At 51.0% G+C, this 19,216-nt stretch overlaps 1 protein-coding gene across 1 annotated transcript in view; it reads left to right on the top strand.

Moving 5' to 3' along the window:
* Window positions 1-10,225: 10,225 nt before the first annotated feature.
* The window catches only part of Adcy7 (adenylate cyclase 7), a 53,793-nt gene continuing 44,802 nt past the window's right edge, over window positions 10,226-19,216 (top strand). The window contains exon 1 of the mRNA XM_076839613.2: window positions 10,226-10,262. The gene's annotated coding sequence lies outside the window, so the exon portion shown is untranslated. The remainder of the gene's footprint in view (window positions 10,263-19,216) is intronic.

The following is a 19,216-nucleotide window of genomic DNA, read 5'->3' on the forward strand; positions in this document are numbered from 1 at the left end:
ATTGCTTTAGAAGCCTGCTGAGCTATAGTATTCGGGATTAAATATTTAAGGACAGTCTTGTTAACAAATAGTAGTTAACACTGTTTTACTGTATCTTGGGGGTGAGGGGATTGCTGTTGTATTTAAATGTGTGCTTGGTCTTGACATTTTCTACTTAGTGTTTAACCTAACCCATGGTCTGCCAGCCTGAGAGATAACACTTAGCAGACAGATGGAGGTAGTGCATCCGCTTTAGTTATTTTAAGTTGGAGACGTCTCCTGGGTTTCCTGAGCAGACATGTTGACCTTATCAGTAAGGACAGGCGATAACATGGACATCAGATATTCACTCAGCTGGGTGTCTTGGTGGAAGTTTGTATTCGTATTTGCACATCATGTTTATTTTTACATTTTAGCTTGAACCTTTGGAGTTTGGGGACCCTTACCTGCCTTTCCCTGCCTAGACTTCTGTGAAGTTTGATAACGGGGACGGTCTCTGCTAAGGACACAGTCTGGAGGATTTTTTTTTTTTTCTTAGCGACTTTGTTTTATCTTAAAGATGGTATGGAAACAAAACACAAATAGTACCACTGAGAGGTGATGGAGTAAACCAAACTGGTCTTGACCTGAGCGTTGGGACCGGCGGGTGAGGTCCAAGAGGACTTGAGGAAGCAGTCTCTCAAGCCAGTACTGGTGAAGGGTACTTGCCTCCCAGGGTTTAGTCACCCATCTCCTTGAAGGAGAGCGGGATGATGGCTTGTCAGCCACATTCTTTGAGTTTAAATTCATCTTCACCTTTCAATTTGGGATCCGTCCTATTCATAGTTGTTCCATAGGTCATTTCATTGGTACCTTTTATGTGTAATTATAGTTTATCATAATATTGTCTATCCCTAAACTTAATTTTGAGATCCTGATTTTTATATATTGAAATTTGCAGAAGCTAATTTTTCTTTTAAAGCCCTGCTGTTGTACAGATGTTCATACCTTACGGACTAGCAAACAGCACTGTCTTAAACCTATGCATTAAAGGTGAAAAGGGAGGTAGCTGCTGTAGTTTCTGGACATAAAGTGAGAAGGGCTATCGGCATAAACATTTTTTTAGTGGTACATACAATAGATAAGTGTATATAGAAAGTTTGGTGAAGTCAGTGTTTTTAATAACCTTTTATTTATTTCCTTCCTTGATTAGCATTGCCTTCTGTGTTAAGAAATTCGGATTCCTGTGAGGTGCTGGAGGTTTGAATCATCTCGAAACCTTTCCAGTCTTGTCCAGTTACCGCTGCAGAGGCACTAAGGAGTTTACCAGAGAGAGATTTGATACAAATGATTTATGAAATCTCGACATTTCCTGAGGTCATATCACTGGGCACCAGTTCTGAAAACTATGAATGAATTGCACACCTGGAAGCTTTTCTGTATAAGCTAACTACAGTGTCTTCAAAGATGTCAATTGTTTGCCTTGAAATTTTTATAAATTGCATTTCTATGCACATCTGACCCCCACCCCCATGCTTACCATTGGGTTTATTATTCATAATCTGCAATTTAATAAAGGCTTTGTGCTTTCATTTTTCTTCAGAACCTCTCGTATGAGCCTTTATATAAAACCCAAATGGCTTTTTTCTTTTTTCTTTTTTTTTTTTGTAATTCAGCCCTTTCAGAAGTAGAGGTTTTCTTGAGTATATAGTATTTCTGTGGGTCCCCTAATGATCTCAAGCCTGGTTTTCATCCTCAGGAAGTGAAGAGCTACTTCAGAATGCTGTTTTCCTGCTGCCTTGTCCTAGACTGAAACCAGTTTGGTCTCCTCACAGCCATAGATGCTGACCCCACAGAATTTGGTTATTTGCAAATGCCAACCCATATATATATATGTTGTCGATGGACCTTTATTATTTATATGCGGTGCTGAGGATCGAACCCAGTGCCTCACACACGCTAGGCAAGCCCTCAGCCACTGAGCCACGACCCAGCCCAGCAGCCCAGTTTATCCTTGCTTTCATGCAAGGCTCTGTGCCTGCTGCATCAGGAAACTGATCCCTTTAACCTGGGGTGATGGAGCAACAAGCTGCCCAGACTGCATAGCATAATAAAGACGGTTCTTTGCCACAAGAGAAGCGGGGTCAAGAACAAGGGTAGGCCACTGAAAGCATGTTTTCAGAATACCAAAGGGAGAAGAATCAGTAGTCCTCTGCCTGGGACTGTGGTGCCCTGCCTGGGACTCCTCAGAGTGGTGGAATACTGAATGGTTAGCCTCCAGGTTGTCCATTTAGGAGGAAGTAGCTCAGTAGCACACAGAACTGCCCACTCCAGGTCTGGTTTTCCTCTCTCTCGAACATCAAACTGGAAGTGCTCCCAGAATCCCTGAAGTCATGCGCTCCTTTTCAGTAGCATCCCAGAAGTTCCTTGCATAGTAGGTGACAGGGACAGTTTTGTCCATCTGGTTAGATTTAGTGGATGTATGTTCCACTGAGAAGAAACGTAAATAATAGGTAAATGTCTAAAAAGAATTCAGTTGCCTTAAACTTCCCCATTCTACTTAAGGCCCCAGAGTCGGGCATTTGTATATTTTGCAATGTATCCTAACCTTTTTTTGTGCACATATAAGTTTTTGGGGTAGGGGTGCATTTTCTCCTCTGTCATGCAGTAGTAATCTGCAAATCCCAGACCACAGAGTCTTTGGATGTTAGTACACCACCCATCTGTTTCCTTTCTGTTACGATGACTTTTGTTTCCAGGTTGCTTTGGGAAATTTATATGTCAGATCCCCAAGATGAATAAACTAATGAACTTCTATGAAATGGCCAGTAGTTGTCGGTATACCTTAGAGTGGGATTTTATAAAACATGGCCATAGGATGGAATTTTCTTCTGAATCAAGTTTACTAAGAAAAAAATTCCCCCTAGTTTTACATTCTTTTAGGTGAATATCATGAGTTGCTTTGAGAAGTGTTTCCTCTTTTAATTTTATTTGGTAGAAGTTCAGTGTTGCAATGTGCTCATCTGAGACAGTGCCCTGTTTTTCTATATTTCCACTTTTTAGAAAACTTTGCCCTTGGCAAAACTGATGAAAAAATATCCATTACTTTGACCGCTTTCCAGCACCCACCCATTAAAAACTCAATCTTTTTTATTTTAAGACCCTCCGGTAACTGCAGCAGCAACCTTTAAAACTCCTAAAACTAAGTTATCTGTCTTTAAGTGGAAGGGACCACATGGTGAGTAGAGAGAGCTGGGGCCGTGAGGGGAAGGTCAGTTGCTTAGGGTAGAGAAGGCAGAAAAGGGCCTCCGGTTTTGTTGGGGAAATCTGATGGAAAAAGTTGTTAAGAGGATGAAAGCTGGCTGTGGGGAATCCAGACAGCCATCTCTCCAAGCCTTAGCACAGCAGTGTTTTTTAAAGATGTTTTTCTTGGAATAACTTTGTTAGGTTCTCGTGTGATTATAGAATTTCTGCTGTAATTGGCATTTAGAAGTCTATTATGAAATGTTCTAGAGTTACCACTTTAGCTTAGGAATGCAACTTCTTTGACTTTTTTTTCTTTTCTTTTTTGCAATATTGGGAATGGAACTCAGGGGTTCCGTACCACTGAGCTACATCCCCAGCCCTTTTTATTTTGAGACAGGGTCTTGCTACATTGCCGGGGCTGACCTTGCACTTGTGATCCTCCTGCCCCAGTCTCCCAAGTAACGGGGATTACAGGCATGGCCACTGTGCCAGGCTTCTTTGACTTGAAGTTGGGAACATTTCACCTTTTTACATAAAACACTTAATATTTCTTTCTTGTCTAGGAAGACCATTTGAAGTCTAAATAAACTAGCAATCTGAAATAATCCATTTGGGATGAAGCAAAAGTGGGCGGGGGGGTTGGAAGTTTGATTCAAAATATTTTTATTGTAAGTTGACTAATTGTATGTGTGTGGCTTTTTGTTTGTTTGTTTTGTGGCACCGGGGATTGAAGTGGGGCCTGCACAGGTGAGGCGAGCATTCTACCCCTGAGCTACACCCTCAGCTCCTTTTAGTTTTCATTTTATGTATTATTTATTGTTCTGGGGACTGAACCCAGGGCTTGCACTCGCGTGCTCTGCTACTGAGCTGCCTCCCCAGGCCACTGCTGCCTTTCATTCACCTTCCAATTTTTGAAGCAGGGCCCTGTCAGATTGCTGAGGCTGACCTCTAACTTGCAATCCCCCTGTGCTGGGTCCCTGGGATTACAAGCACATGCCCCTGCATCTTGCTTGTGTGTGTGTGTGTGTGTGTGTGTGTGTGTGTGTGTGTGTTTAAGGCAAGTAACCAACTCCTGTTTTTGAAAATGTGGAATTAAAATTTTTCTCAATAGGATCCATCCAAAGCATACATACATGAATAGAGAGAAAGCTGTTCATGTTTAAAGTCAACACTGAAACGAAGGGAGAGGCTTATTGAAAGTATAAATTGGACTGTTTACATGTCAGTTTTTTTAAAGAGTTATCGCTCAATTTAGGTTGCAAACCATTTTGCACTTACATCACTCAGTGAGTAGCTTCATGCATATGGCTTTGCATGAGCATACTCAAAACAGTCTTAAGGTGCATAATATCATGAGACCTTATTTTTCAAAACTTAATTCAAGCCTGGCATGGTGACTCACACCTGTAATCCCAAAGACTCAGGAGGCAGAGGCAGGAGAATCACCAGTTTGAAGACAGCCTTAGTAATTTAGCAAGACCCTGTCTCCAAAGATTAAAAAAAAAAAAAAAGGGAAGGGGATACAATTCAGTGGTAAAGCCCTCCTGGGGTTCAATGCCCAGTACCACCAGAATGGTGGCAAACACCTGTAATCCCAGCTACTTGGGACACTGAGGCTCCCGAGGGTTGCAAGTTAGAGGCCAGCCTCAACAATTTAGCAAGACCCCGTCTCAGAAAGGTCTGGGAATGTGGTTTAGAGTGCCCTTGGTTCAATCCTCAGTACTACAAAAAGAAGGAAAAAAAAATTTTTTTCCCAAGAAAAATGTGCTGTCACAGACCAAGTTTACATACTCAAGCTATCTCCCCCCCGGAGGTGGGCAGAGATGAAAGGTGACATGGGACAAAGCCCGCCAGCCACAGCGGGTGTGTTGCAGACACAAGCAGGTAGAGGTGGGCCTGGAGTTGGGCTGGGCCCAGCCAAGAGAGTGAAAAGCAGGGTGAGTTTTCAGTTTTGTCCTAATTTAAAGCCAAATGGTTCTAAAAGCTTCCCCCCAAACCCCAGGCCCTTTCCGCACACTCTCCTCTTGAGACAGCCACTTTGATCTTTTGGTGGGATTTTTGTTTGGACGGTGTGTGTGTGTGGAGGGGGGGAGTGTTTACCTCCATGTTTCTAAATAACATACCTTTATTGCACCTTTTGATTTTTAGTTCTGGAAATTACATGTTGACTTCCCATCACCTCTGAACTCCTCCTTATCCCAGCCTCCCAACAGTTATTCTGAATTTTGTTTAGTACAAAATCCAGTGTTGACATTGTCATGGCTGTGTGAATATCATTTTTGTCAAATAAACTGTATGATAAAATTATTTTCTTTATTTTTGGCAGTGGTGAGTGAACCTGAGGCTTGATGCTTACAAAGCACATGATTTACCACTGTGCCACACCCCCAGCCTGATTTTTTTTTTTTTTCTGAACAGGTTTTTTTGTTTTTCTTGGAGTTTGTGTTTGTTTTTGTTTTTCATGCAGTTTACTAATTCATCCCAAACTTTGCCAGTGTTTTAAGCCCTGCAAGTTCTCATCTGCCTCAGGTATTTGAGCACATTCATCTTGCCAGAGGTGTCTGTCCTATAGCTTCTGACCAGCTGTGCTTGGTGTGCCAGCATCATCCTGACCCCTCTCCACCTTCGCCAGGGGGCCTCCTTCATCCATCCATGTTGTGGCTCTTCTTCTCTGTGTCCTGTGTTTCCCTCTTTCTTGATAAACTCTCTCCTCTCACTGGTGCATGTCCCCTAGTAGCTTCTTGGAGAAGCCCAGGCTATAAACATCTGAAAATGTGTTCTTCATTTGGGCTCAAGGATAGTTTAGCTGGATATAGAATTCTGGGTTGGAAAACATTTTTCCTTCAGAATTTTAAAGTATGGCTTCATCCCTCCCAGGGCTGTTGGCAGAAGTCTAAAGCTGTCTTGACCTTTCTTCCCTCTCTTAAACCTTTTATGATCTTCTCTTTGTTCCCAGTGTTCTGAAATGTTGTGGAAATCAGGTTTTCATTTATTATACTGGGTACTTGATGATATGGGTGCATTTGATCCTGTGACACATTCTTCAGTAACTGAGACACCTTGAACTCCTATTTACTTCTCTCCCTTCTGTTTTCTAAGGAACTCCACAGTTATTCAGACATTGGGTCTCTTGGACAGAATCTCTAGTTTTCTTATCTTTCCTATTTTTCACCTCTGACTTTCCGTTCAACTTTCCAACCCTCCTGTGAATTTTGCAGTTCTGCTATTTTGTTCTTCCTTTCCAAGTTTTCCACCCCCAGATGTCCCTCGTTTAAAAAAAAAAAAAAAAAATCCAGTGGCTTGTGCCTGTAATCCTAGCAACGTGGGAGGCTGAGGCAGGAGGATCACAAATCTGAGGCCAACCTCAGCAACTCAGTGAGACCCTGTCTCAAAAAATAAAAAGGGTTGGAGATGTAGTTCAGTGGTGAAACACCTCTAGGTTCAATTCCAGGAACCAAAAACCAAAAATATGGTTTCAGTATATTTTTGGAGTCTCTGAGGATGTGAATGATACCATTTTGTTATCAGAAGTCTTGTCTGCCTGCTGTCAGCTCTTTCATTGTTTTGAACTCTTTGGGGTTAGAGGCTTTCCTTGGATTTCTGGTTGCCTTTATTAAGAACCAGGGCAAGCTTTGTGAGGCAATGTGGCCCTTCATAGGGGTGAGCAGGTTGTGGGGGTCCCCTGAGAATCTGTCCAGCCTGGGGGGCTTGGCTGCCAACATCCTGGGAGAAGGACTGCATTGGAGATGGGGTCTCAGGTTTCCATACAGAACTAGCTTTCCAGTGTCCCTGTTCTCAGTTGGGTAGCCCTGCCTGAAGCTAGGCTTGGTTTTCCTCCATTCAGAGATTCTTTATTTTACCTTTTCCCAGAGAAAACCTCTCCAGCCTTCTGCCAGGCGTGGGAGACACTGGTGCCCCTGCGTTTTAGATGTCCCCCGTGACCATCGTTCCAGCTCCTCCCTACCCCCACTCCCCCCCCCCCCACCGCCTGCCAGCTCCTGGTTCTGAGGATTTGGAGCTTGCCCAGGACAACCCAGTTGGATTCTTGTCCCAGCCACCAGCGTGGGTAGGACTGTTTGCTGAGGCACTGAGTCAGTAGCCCCAAACCACCTGCCTCCCCTTCCAAAGCTGTGCCTTCCTCTGATCTCTCCATTCTTTGGGCCTTGAAAAAAAAACCCTCTTATTGCCATCTGACTGGGTTTGGGGGGCAGCAAGAATAGATCAGGGCTCAGTCTGCCATCTTCCTGGCCAGTTTCCCAACTAAGTATGGATTGGCCGGAGAGAAGAGTGGGACCGAGCATCTCCCAACCTTTAGAATCAGCGTCTCGGGGAGCGGCACAAAGGAGGGGTGGGCGGACTGTTTGCTTTCTACGGCGGAGCACAGAACCCCCTTCTGGTTGACCACGTGAGCCGTATCGCCTGTGCTCAGGTCCCCGTGAGCCTCGATGATCACCAGGCGAGCATCCTGGGGGGGGGGGGAAGAGGAGACCCCTTCCTCCTCACAGGTGGGCAGCAAGGGCCACTTGGCTGGGAAGGCCATCCCCAGGCCCCCCGAGTGACAAGAGACCAAGTGGAAGGATCCGACAGGACGCCAGGCTGTGGTGTTCACGTGCTGTCCACCTGGTTGTGATTTCCGTTGCCTGGTAAAGGGTAGGATCGAGTTGACTGAAATAAGTGGTTTGCAGCTCCCACTGTGATTGGGTGGTGGATGCATGGGCTTAAAACCCTCTCCCCGCACTGTGAGGCCAGGCCCCCAAACTGCTGCAAACCCCAGACACTGACCTGAGCATTCTGAGGTCTCTCTCCAAGCAAATGTGTCCAGGAGTTCTTCGACATAGCGATGATTAGAATCAGCAGTGTGGCCCTCTGGAGAAGCCCCCACCTGGGCAGAGCCAGCCGGCTCTAACCTGGAGCCCCTCAGCGAGGATCCAACGTTCTCCTCCACTCCAAATTTACCAAATTATTTTCTTGGTTTTGTTTTCAAACACAAAGATCTTTAACTTTTTTTTCCCCTTCTTTTTAAAGCATGGGTATGAGGTGGTATCCGACAGTTTTTCCTCAGATGGTGGCCAACTCTCAACAGAAACCAGCCCTGGTTTGTCCTTCCGGGTTGAAGTACCATCCCTAACTGAACTCACCTGGGTTTTTGAAATAATGCATATTCCCTGGGAGCAGACTCTGGCAGTAGGATCCCAGCCCTGCGGGGAGACCGGAGCTTCAGAGCCTGGCTCCCCCATCTCTGAACCGAGGCCCCCAAGTGGCCTCATGGGGGCAGAAGGCTTGCTCTCCCATCCCACATCTGCTGAATCGGAAGTGGGGCCAGGCAGTGGGTTGCCATTAAACGTCTGGGAGATGCTGGTGGCCAGTTGGAGCTGCTGATAGAGGACTGAGTGTCCCACCAGGCAACTGTCACTGGGGAGTCCCAGCAGAGGCAGGAGGGGGATGTCTTACAGCCGACCGGGGGCTACCTCACTTTCTCCAGCTCTTTTTAACTAACTGTCTGCTGTCAGAGGAGTTGGTCATGGGTTTGTGGGAAGATGACACAGAGGGCAGGGACGGAAGTCACAGCACTGCTCCTGGACAAGGGCCAGGAGCACCTTGAGCTCTGCTTGGAAAGCCCAAGGACAAAGGCACTTGCTGTTCTGGAGGCCTTGGGCCAAACAGGTGGGCTCCCTGCTGCCTGGGTGCTGTTGGAGAGGGCTGTGGGTGCAGGACGGGCTGGTCAGAAGCTGCCCTGGTGAGGGTCACCATCTGCCTGCTGCCAGGATTCCCTCTCCTGGGAGGCCTAGCTGCTCAGGAGAGTTCTTGGGAATGTTCTGGTGGCCTGGCCAGGGCTGTCGGTGGTGGGGTTGACAGTGGGGCGGCTTGAGCCCAGACAGCCAAATGTCTTACCTTGCCTGGCGCTCAGTGGAGGCCAGAGGAGGTGCCGTGGGGGAGCTGGGAGGATCTGCTAAGGACGGGGGTGTAAACCTCAGGTAGGACATCTGGAGTGGGGGCTAGATCTTCGCTTTCCTGCACTCCACCATCTGATTCCCCAGGGTGGTTTCAAAGTGAGTGTCGCTGGGCTGGGTTCCAGGCCCCCTGTGATAACTTAGGGTGTTTGGCCTGTAGGGAGAGCGCGGTGCCTGGTCCCAGTGTTCCACCAGAGAGTTCCAAGTAGTCCAGGCTTCCTTCAACCTGGGTGTCACCAGATGGTCTGGCACTAGTTAGGCTCTCCTGAGCAGCTAGGCCTCCAATTCCAAGGAATGCCCTGGGATCCACCCGCAGTGAGGTCCTCACTCAGGAATCGGGAGCTCTGGACAAGTTGGGCGGGAGGGACCTGGGGAGTCTCCGGTTAAACCCACCCCTTAGGTCGATTCCCCTTCCTTCATCTCCGCCCTCCCAGCCTGACTCAGGGGTGCCCTCCCGCCTGGGTGCCTCGGAGGAAACCCAACAGATTTTTTTTTTCTTTTCTGCCATTCCTGGGCCCCACCCTGGGTTACAGGGCTGGGTTACAGGGGTCACTGGGCGGTTGCACACCACTTTCTCAGGCAGCCTTTGTCCTCCTGGGATCTGCGAAGGCCAGGTCTATAAAGCCGGTCCTCACAGGGCGGCCAGCGGGCGGCTCCCACCCCTGGACCTTCCCGGGAGGTCAGGGCCTGAGTCAGTTTGGGCCAAAGCTTCCTCACCTTGGCCGGAGCGCACCCCCCGGAGCGGCTTCCAGAACGCGGCCCCACTGGAGGGCGGCCAGACCCGGAGCGAGGGCTCCTGGGGACCGGGCAGGGGACGGGCGGGGGCGCCAGGAGCCCTGGGCCAGAGCGCGAGTTACTCGGAGAAACGGTTCCGAGGCCGCAGTCCTGGGGGCCAGCGCGGGTGGGCGGCGGCGCGGAGCGGGATGGCGGGCGCCCTCCACCTTTCCCGGGACGCGGAGCGGGGCAGGGCGGCCAGCGGGGGGCGCCCGCGGCCTCTCCGCCCCCGCCCGGAGCGCCGGGCCCGCCCGCGGCCACTCGGGCGGCCACTCGGGCGGCCACTCGGGCGGCCACTCGGGCGGAGGCGGCGGCGCGGAGCCGCGGCTGCAGGTGAGCGCGGGCGCGGAGCGAGGTGGCCGCGGGCGGGGGCTCGGGCCAGGCCCCGTGGGAGCGGCGGGACCCGGGGACGCCCGAGTCGCGGTGGGAGGAGGCCCGGCGGGCCGCTCCCGGGTGTCCTTCCCCAGCCTTGGGGTGCCCGGCCACGGAGGCTTGGGGCCCTCAGGTGGCTCAGGGCGTCTCTGTCACCCCCTCCCTCTCCGACGGTGCCCAGCGGCAGGGACTGGGGACGCTCCACCTGAGGATGACGAGACAGAGACCTGAGGGACAGCCGGGACTGCGCTCGGACCGTCCCTCAGACAGAGAGTGGAGGACCTTGGGTGGCACCCAGGGGCCGGAGACAGGGGCTCGGATGCAAGAGCTGCTGTCGGATGTGGGCCGGTGGCCCACGGGGACGAGCTTGTCCACCTTGGACCTTGGCTGAGCTGGGGTGTGGGGTCGGATCCCGGGTCCGTGAGAAGGTCCCGCAGGAGACGGGCGGAGCGTGGGGAATCGGCCCCATGTAGCCTCTAGCCCTAAAAGGTGTGCGGCCACCCTCAGGCAGTAGATCCACGCCTGGACATTTGAGGGTGGGCGCCCCTGGGCCTGTCATGGAGGACCTGAGCGGTGGGACCTGCTTGCAGATTTTGCGCATCCTTTGATCATAAGTTAGGAAGCGGGTGGGGGTGAGATCCTGGGCTCAGTCCCCAGTACTGGACAGAGAAAAAATGTCGGGACTGGAAGCCCTGTTTATGGGCGGAAACCGGTCTCATAGCAAGTTAGTCCCTCGTGCAGTTTGACTCGAGTACTCACTAGTGAGCCCAGCTCGCAGACCTGAAGGCTGAGTCCCAGATGGGCCTGTTAATTACCCACCAAGGGGAGACGTGCATTGCTTCTGCCGGTCCACCTCTCCCTTCTTCCTGTTCCTACCCATGACCTGGTGGCAGTTCGGACCTTTGCTTCAGATCCCCACCTCTTGGATCCTCTTCCTCTGCAGCTGAGCAGACAGAACTGCTGATCCTTACGTCAGACCCTGGCTGAATGCAGCCGGGGGTCTCAAGTGGGCTGCGCCAGGTGGGGCCTGCCCTCCCAAGGCCACTGGCCTGTGGGGAAGACAGAGTGGGTGACCTTGACCACCCACAGCTGCAGGCCAGTCTGTCTACTGTGAACCAGAGGAGAACAGGGAAGGGTTTGTACAGGGGTATCATTGGGGGGGTTGTTGACAGATCTTCTTATTCATGCTTTTTGTATTTTCACCACATCAACAATAAGGAAGAAAAGCAATTATTCCTCTTGTGTTTGTTTTAGTAAGTTCTCAAAAGCCTCCTGTAGTGGCTACTTGGACTTGGGTTTGCAGGTGAGGTCTGGGGGCTGACGCCAGCTTCTGGTGGATTCCCAAGGCTGTGAGGTGTTTCCTTACAAATTATCCTGAAACCTAGCAGAGGGGCCTGGGACTCGGCAGCCCCCGTTGGTCAGTTGCAGAGCTTCTCATTGCAGGGTCACCTCCTCTCCTCCGCTGTGTGTCTGCTGTTAGGGCTGGAGAGCTTTTTGATGGACACGGCCTGGAGACTGGCTAGATGGGGAGCGAGCGATGGCAGGCCCTCTCCTGGGGGGCACCAGGCCAGGGGCAGTGACACTGAGGTCATTGACAGCTCCAAGATCTGGGAGCCAGTGCTGCCCAGCCTGGAATTGTGGGGTGGGAGCGCTGGTCCCCAGGGGATGGACGATTTCACCTCCCGTGGCCTGGGCTTGGGTCAAGGACCTGTGCTGAGGAGGCTGATCCACCTGCAGGCCTCTCCCCAGGTGCTGCGGCTGTGTGTGACCCGTCCTCTCGCCCCTCCCTCCAGCGCAACCCTTTCTCGTGCCATGGCGGACCTCAGTGGGCCCTGTCAGCCTGGGTGGTCTGTGGTGAGGGGCAGGACCTGGGGACTCTTAGGGCTCAGGGCTTCAAGCTCCGGGGCGTTTACCACCTCTGCCTTTGGGACATTTGGACCCGGACTGTGACTTTAAGAGAGAAACAGGGCGGCTCTGCCCTTCCCTCTCTGTCCCCCAGTTTGCTAGAGGCAGGTGGCTCCTCCGCACCTGAGCACACTATTTGGGAATGGTTAAATGGGGCCCACGGGGTCGAGCGGTGGCATCCAGCCAGGGCCAGGTGCAGGGAGCCAGCAGCGGGAGGCCCTGTCATTGTGTGCGGGAGGGCCCTCTTTCAACAGTGACCACCTGTTGCATGAGGTGGCTTCCACGTGTCCTCCGTGAGCAGAAGGGGCCCCTGTTTTCGGTTATGAACACAAAGGCTGCTATCTGCCAGCTCCGGGGCCTGGGGATGAGAGCGCAGGCTGGGGAGGGAGTCCCCAGGCTCCACACTTCCTAGCTGTGTGACATCGGGCAAGCGCTTCCACCTCTTTGTAAAATGGGAATGCTGAGGACGCCTCTCACAAAGGCCTAGGATCAGTTCCAGATGAAAGGAGGCCAGAAGTCATGGCAGTGAGGTGCAGAATGTGAACTGCAGCTGAAGAAGACCCTAGAAAGCTCTTGTCGACACTGACGTTGAGAGGCCTGCACGTGGACCACAAAGCACGGACGTCAGTGCTCTCATCACTGTTCATGCGAATCCATGTTCTTAGGAAATATGTGCAAACATATTTAGGGGTAAATGGACACAGCCCAAGTCATCTATGCTCAAATGTTAAAAAGAAGCCCGTAAGTAGCCATAAAATAAAGAAAATGAGGCAAAATAACATGAAGAGACAAATCTGGGTAGAATTCAGGAGCGTTCTTTGTACTTAACTTTTCTGAAGTTTTTAAAATATTTCGAATTCAGGGCTGGGCTGGTGGCTCAGTGGTAGAGTGCTGGCCTAGCATATGTGAGACACTGGGTTGGATTCTCACCGCCGCATAAAAACAAATGAATAAAGATCCATCAACAGCTAAACCAGGGCTGGGGATCTAGCTCAGTTGGTAGTGTGCTGGCCTCCCTGGGTTCAATTCCCAGCACCACAAAAAGAAAAACAACAACAACAACAAAAAAAAACCCTACTATTGTGTATGATTGTGTATAATATTTCAAGTTCAAAGTTGTGATCCCAGCAACTCAAGAGGCTGAGGCAGGAGGATCATAAGTTCCAACCTCAGAACAGGACTTAACAACAATTCTTGTTACTTAGAAAGGTGCTCAGCCCTCTGTGAAAGTCAACTTGTTATTGTTGCTTTGTTACCATTAGCCTTGGCAGTTTGACTTGTCTCATTGTCACAATAAACCAGAGGCAGGTTTTGGTTTTCCCCCTTACAGATCACACTACTGAAATCCAGAGAGGTTAAGTGGTTTGCTCAGGGCCACACAGCACTAACAGAAGTTCAGGCACTAACAGAAGGACTGCAGAAGTACAGTGTATTTTGGATAAATGGCCAACATGTGAAAACCACAAGATTTTGCATGAAAACCCAGATTTCTAGTTTCCTTTGCCAAACTCAGAAGGCCAGCACCTCCAACCACGTGGCTGTGTGGCAGTTGCTGGCTGATGCTCAGTGACTTCTCCTCCTCACACAGGACCTGGGACTTTAGTTTGCTCCGGTCCTTACCTGGCCTGGGCATCCTTGGGCCTTCCTGGAGGGTGGCAGGGTCCTCTCTGCGTGTGAGGCTGGGATGGTGGCTTCCCTCAGTGCTGGGCTCCGACACAGCGACTCCCACCAGCGCGGGTGAGGGTGAGCAAAGGCTGGACGTGGGCACCCCTGGGCGTGGGGTGGGCAGCGGCTGGGTGGCGTTGTCGGGGTGCCCTTGCAGATGTGCCCTGCGGTCCCCATCTCACAGAGGCATCTCAGGCTCAGTGCAGGTGGCAGGAGGAGTGCAGTTTGGTGACAGGTGGGGACACTGAGGTCAGAGGCCACGTGACCCTCACAGCTCTCCCAGCCAGGCAGCCTGGTGCTGGGGCGGAAGCTGAGCTCTGCCCCTGGCCATGGCTCTGAGCGCCCCTGTTGGGAGGAGGAGAAACGGTTCGTTTCTTATTTCTAGATGACTTTAGTATATTTACAGAAATAATTCACATTTGGTTCTTGAAAAATCAGAAAATACAGCAGGTGGGGGGAACCTTAGAATCTTGGCTGTTTGAAATAACCCATTACATATTGACATATGTCCCCGCAAATGACTTTTTTTCTCAAACATATGATAAGAAAAAAAATGTTGAGCCTCACAACCCGCCTTATAGTCCTCTGAGGAGGGTTTTGTGGGGGTTGGGCTGGAGAAACAAGGTTCTCAGACAGACTTCAGGGTCAGCTCAGCACTCCACCCGGGAGGAGCCCCAGATGATTTCCTCTGTCCCCTATTGCTGGACATGTAGGTTGTTTCCAGTGTTTGTGCAGCGAGCCTGATGCACGCGGCAGCCGGTAACTACAGTCTCCGTCCACTGGGGATTCTTAGGGTGAATAAAAGCAGGTCCATTTCCCAACTGTGGCGCCTGCAGACTGGATGCAGGTTGGCGGTAGGCCGTGTCTGGCGGCCTGTCTGTCCCAGGCGTTGAGCGGGGAGCTTCCAGCTCCTGGGTAAGCTCTTCTGTGGTCAGAGGGTGAGCTGGGGAGGGGCTCCCAGGAGACAGCGCCACCAGGAGAGGTTTACGATGCCGCCCAGGCAGCTGCTCTGCCTCTAAGCCCCTGTGCGTGAGGTGGGAGGCCCTGGGGAGAGGAAGGTGGCTGGCAGGTGGCCCGGAGGCTTCCAGGAGGCAGTGGGGAGGGCCTGTGTCTGTGTGTCTGTCTCTCTCTCCCCGACTTCTTCCTCCCTCCAGCTGGGGGCAGGGCTGAGGGGGTTCTGTGCTGCTGGCTTGGAGTCCCAGGGTGAGTCACTTCCCTCCCAGGACCACACATTCCCCATCTGTAGAAAGGGGCCAGAAATGACCTCTTCCCTGTCTGCCACTCGGATGAGACAACAGACGGGAGAGCTCTGGTGCTGGAGGGTTCCCACATTTCCTGATGGGAAAATTAGACCTACAGAGAGGGAGGGGGCAATGTGCTGACCCCACAGACCCCCCCGGCCTCAGGGTCTCCAACTGCTGACTCTGGCCAGCCAAGAGGCATCTCCGTGCTCAGACTTCCCCTCCAGTATCACTGCATCTGTGAAAATTGGCCCAACGTTATGAACAGATAAGGACGCTTAAAAGAAATACAAAACTTGTGACCACCAAAAAACTGTTAGAACTGATAAACGAATACAGTAAAGTTGCGTGATACACAATCAGCACACAAAATTCAGTAGAGTTTCAATACACTGAAAATAAAATATCCCAAAGAGGAAAATGAAAAGACCCTATTTATAGTAGCGTCAAAACCTATAAAAGTCGGGGGGGGGAGGCTGAGGCAGGAGGATCACGAGTTCAAAGCTGGCCTCAGCAATTTAGCAGGGCTCCAAGCAACTCAGCAAGACCCTGTCTCTAAATAAAATATTTTAAAAAAAGGCGGGATGGGGGTGGCTGGGGTGGTGGCTCAGTGGCAGAGCGCTTGCCCAGCATGTGTGAGGCACTGGGTTCGATCCTCAGCACCCCATAGAAGTAAATAAAATAAAGGTCCATTGGCAACTAAAAATATATTAAAAAAAAAAAAAAAAAGGCTGGGGATGTAATCCCAAAGACTCAGGAGGCCGAGGAAGGCGGATTACAAGTTCAAGCTCAACCCAGGCAATTTATCAAGACCCTGTTTCAAAATAAAAAGGGCTGGGGATGTAACTCAGTGGTGGAGCCCCGGGGTTCACTCCCCAGCATGGGGAAGCGGGTGGGGAGGAAGCCAACAGACTCGTGACAAACGCTGAGCATCGCTGTTCATCAGGGAAATGCACATTAAAAGCACGAGGGGACGTCACCTCACAACTGTCAGAATGCTGTTAACAAAAAATGAAAGACACAGCTGGCGAGGATGTGGAGAGAAGGAGACCCTCGCGGGCTGCTGCAAGGTGCCGGTGGGAATGTGAGTTGGCCTGGCCATTACCAACCAGCGGAGGGGCAGGGGCGGGCGCGTTTCCACTGAGTGGTCGCCTGACCCTGGCCTTGATCTCTAGCACTGCAAAAAAGAAAAAAAAGTATGAATTACTCAAAAAATAAAAAATAGAACAACTATGTGATCCAGCTGTACCCTCTCTGGAGACCTCCCCAAATGATTTGAAATCAGTATGTTGAGACGTGGGTGCTTCCGCGCTCACACTAGCCAAGCCGTAGAATCAACCCAGTGTCCGTCTAATAAAAGGTGGTGTGTGTTCACGGTGGAATACTATTTAGCCTTTAAAAAGAGAGAGACTCTGTGATTCACACCAATGTGGATGAACCTGAAGGGCATTTTGCTAAGTGACATGAGGTGAGCCCAGAAGGACAAATGCAGCATGAGCTCCCGTACATGTCCTCTGAAAAGATCAAGCCCAGAAGCAGAGGTATGATGTAGTGACCAGAGGCAGGCAGAAGCCAGAGGGGTGCTTGTGACAGAATGCAGTTTCAGTTGGACAAGGAGGAATTAGGTTCAAGAGCACCATGGCAGCTGGGCGCAGGGGCTCACGCCCATAATCCCAGTGGCTCGGGAGGTTGAGGCAGGAGGATCATGAGTTCAAATCTAGCCTCAGCAACAGCCAAGCCCTAAGCAATTCAGTGAGACCCTGTCTCTAAATAAAATACAAAATAGGGCTGGGGATGGGGCTCAGTGGCTGAGCACCCCTGGGTTCAATTCCTGGTACCATTAAAAAAAAAAAAAAAGTGTCAGAGCACAGCCCACAATGTATACTTCCAAATCTTAAATGTCCTCACCACAAAAATATGGTCAACATCTGAAGTGAGGGATATGTTAATTAGCTTGATTTAGTCATTCCACATTGTATAGAGAGAACTTTGTATTCCATAAACACAGTCAATTTGCAATAAAAATGTAACATTGCATCCAAAAATTAGCAATAGTTTATAAGATCATAATGAGTCAGGGTTCCAATTGTTTCATGAATCTCAAAAAATGTACTTTTTTAGTTTTTTTTTTTTTTAAATAAAATCAGGATCCAAATCCTAATGCGCCTAATGAGGTGGTTCTCCATTCTGTCGTTGGTGGAGTTGGTACTCATCTGTCCCCTGTCTCCGTGGAGGTTTGGTGGAACCAGGTGCCTTTACTGCAGCAGAGCTTCCTCTCTGCATGGTCCTGCCTCCTGCATCCTGTAACGGGTTGTGGCCACAGCTCCGTCTAACTTGCAGATGGCATTACACACTTCTGGAAGGTGGGCTTGTCTTGTGGAAGTTTGTGCCACTTGTGCCACTGATATTTGATGGCTTTAACATAATCTATTTATTTATTTTGGTTAAAAAAAAAAAATAACCTCCAGATTTTGCCTGACCTTGGAGGGATGCTGAGCTTGGTGCTGGCTGGGGGACTCCTGATCTCGGTGCATTCTTTTCCCTTATTCCTGCTCTTTCTTCCTTGTCGTTGCTTTCCTCCTGTTATCTTTTAACTGGTTGGTGTAGTTTTATTAGAGAAAAATTTAAAAACAGACAAGCAAAGAGTGATGTGAGCCGGGCACGGTGGTGCACACCTGTAATCCCTGTGGCTCAGGAGGCTGAGGCAGGAGGATGGAGAGTTTAGAGCCAGCCTCAGCAGCCAGCCTCAGCAGCGGCGAGGCTCTAGGGAACTCAGTGAGACCCCATCTCTAATCTCTAAATAAAATACAAGATAGAGCCAGGGATGTGGCTCAGAGGTCGACAGCTCCTGAGTTCAATGCTTGGTACCAAAAAAAAAAAAAAAAAAAAAGATGGAATTTAAACAAAAACCCTTCTAAATTCTATCATTTAGTAATAATTCCCAAGATTTGGAATATGTTTTTTTTGGGGGGTGGGGGCGTGGGGCCCGTGCCCTGGCCCCGAGCTGCACCCCTAGCCCTATGTGCCGGGCCTGAGCCACTTTCTTCCCTTGGCAGCATCTGTCACCCCTTTCCCAGGACCTTCTGGGAGGACGCCACCTTCCTCCTGCTCTTCTGAGGGTCACACGGGGCTGGTGCAGGGAAGGACAGGCGTCTGCCCAGCTGCAAAGTTTTCAAAGGACATGGGCCTCCTGGTTGGCAGAGCGTCGCTCTCACATCTGTTCTTTGCGGATTCTCTGTTACTCAACCCGCCGTGACCCCGGCTGCCCTGGCCCTTCACAGTCCTGTCTCCCACGCCTGGCAGACCCCGGGGCCCTGGGCTGTGGGGCCAGCCCCCGCTCCCCCTGGCCGCACCACCCACAGGGTGTGGGCTGCATCTTCCTTCTCCTGCTGGGCCGGAGCCAGGCCGTGGCCATTCAGAATCCCACCTGGAGGGAGGCTTCCAGGAGCTCATTCTGATAGCAAAGGTGCGGGGCTCCCCAAGGACGGGGCCCCTGCTCATCCCTGAGCCCTCGTGGGAAGGGACAGACGAGGACAGCGGTCCCAGAGGACGTGGGCGGATGCCCTGGAATGCCACCCAACCCCCGGGTGCAAAATCGATCTGAAAGGACACTGAGTGACCGCGAGGCTGGGCCTGTCCAGCGAGGTGCCTCTGCCCTTCCTGGCCTGAGTGTGGCGGAGCTGGGGACCCGAGGCCAGGACTGAGCCTGCTCTGTCCTCGGGGACCTCTTGCTCCTGGCCGCAGAGCGGGCTCCGTGTTCTCACTGGAGAACCTGGGTACACAGGGCAGTCTGGCAGGAAGGTCCCCAGGGCTTCCTGAGCTCCGGGTGCTGGGGAGCTGTCCTCACCCTCTGCACGCGGGTCAGGTGGGAGGAGAGAGCGGGATGAGTCCAGTTTCTTTGAGCGGGAAGAGCCAAAACCCTCCTCTGGCCCAAGGGCAGTGGGGGCAGGGGTGAAAGGGGCCCTCGTGGCCGCTGGAAGCGCAGGTCTTGGGGAGCTGGTGTAAGTGACCTGGGGCTCCCCCTCTCTGTGCTTCACTTTAAGGTGCCCATTGTCCACTGCTGCGTGACATTCCGCAGTTATCCACAACCTCCGTGGGTCAGGA

The sequence above is a fragment of the Callospermophilus lateralis genome, chromosome 18 (assembly GCF_048772815.1).
Source record: "Callospermophilus lateralis isolate mCalLat2 chromosome 18, mCalLat2.hap1, whole genome shotgun sequence".
Taxonomy (NCBI): Eukaryota; Metazoa; Chordata; class Mammalia; order Rodentia; family Sciuridae; genus Callospermophilus; species Callospermophilus lateralis.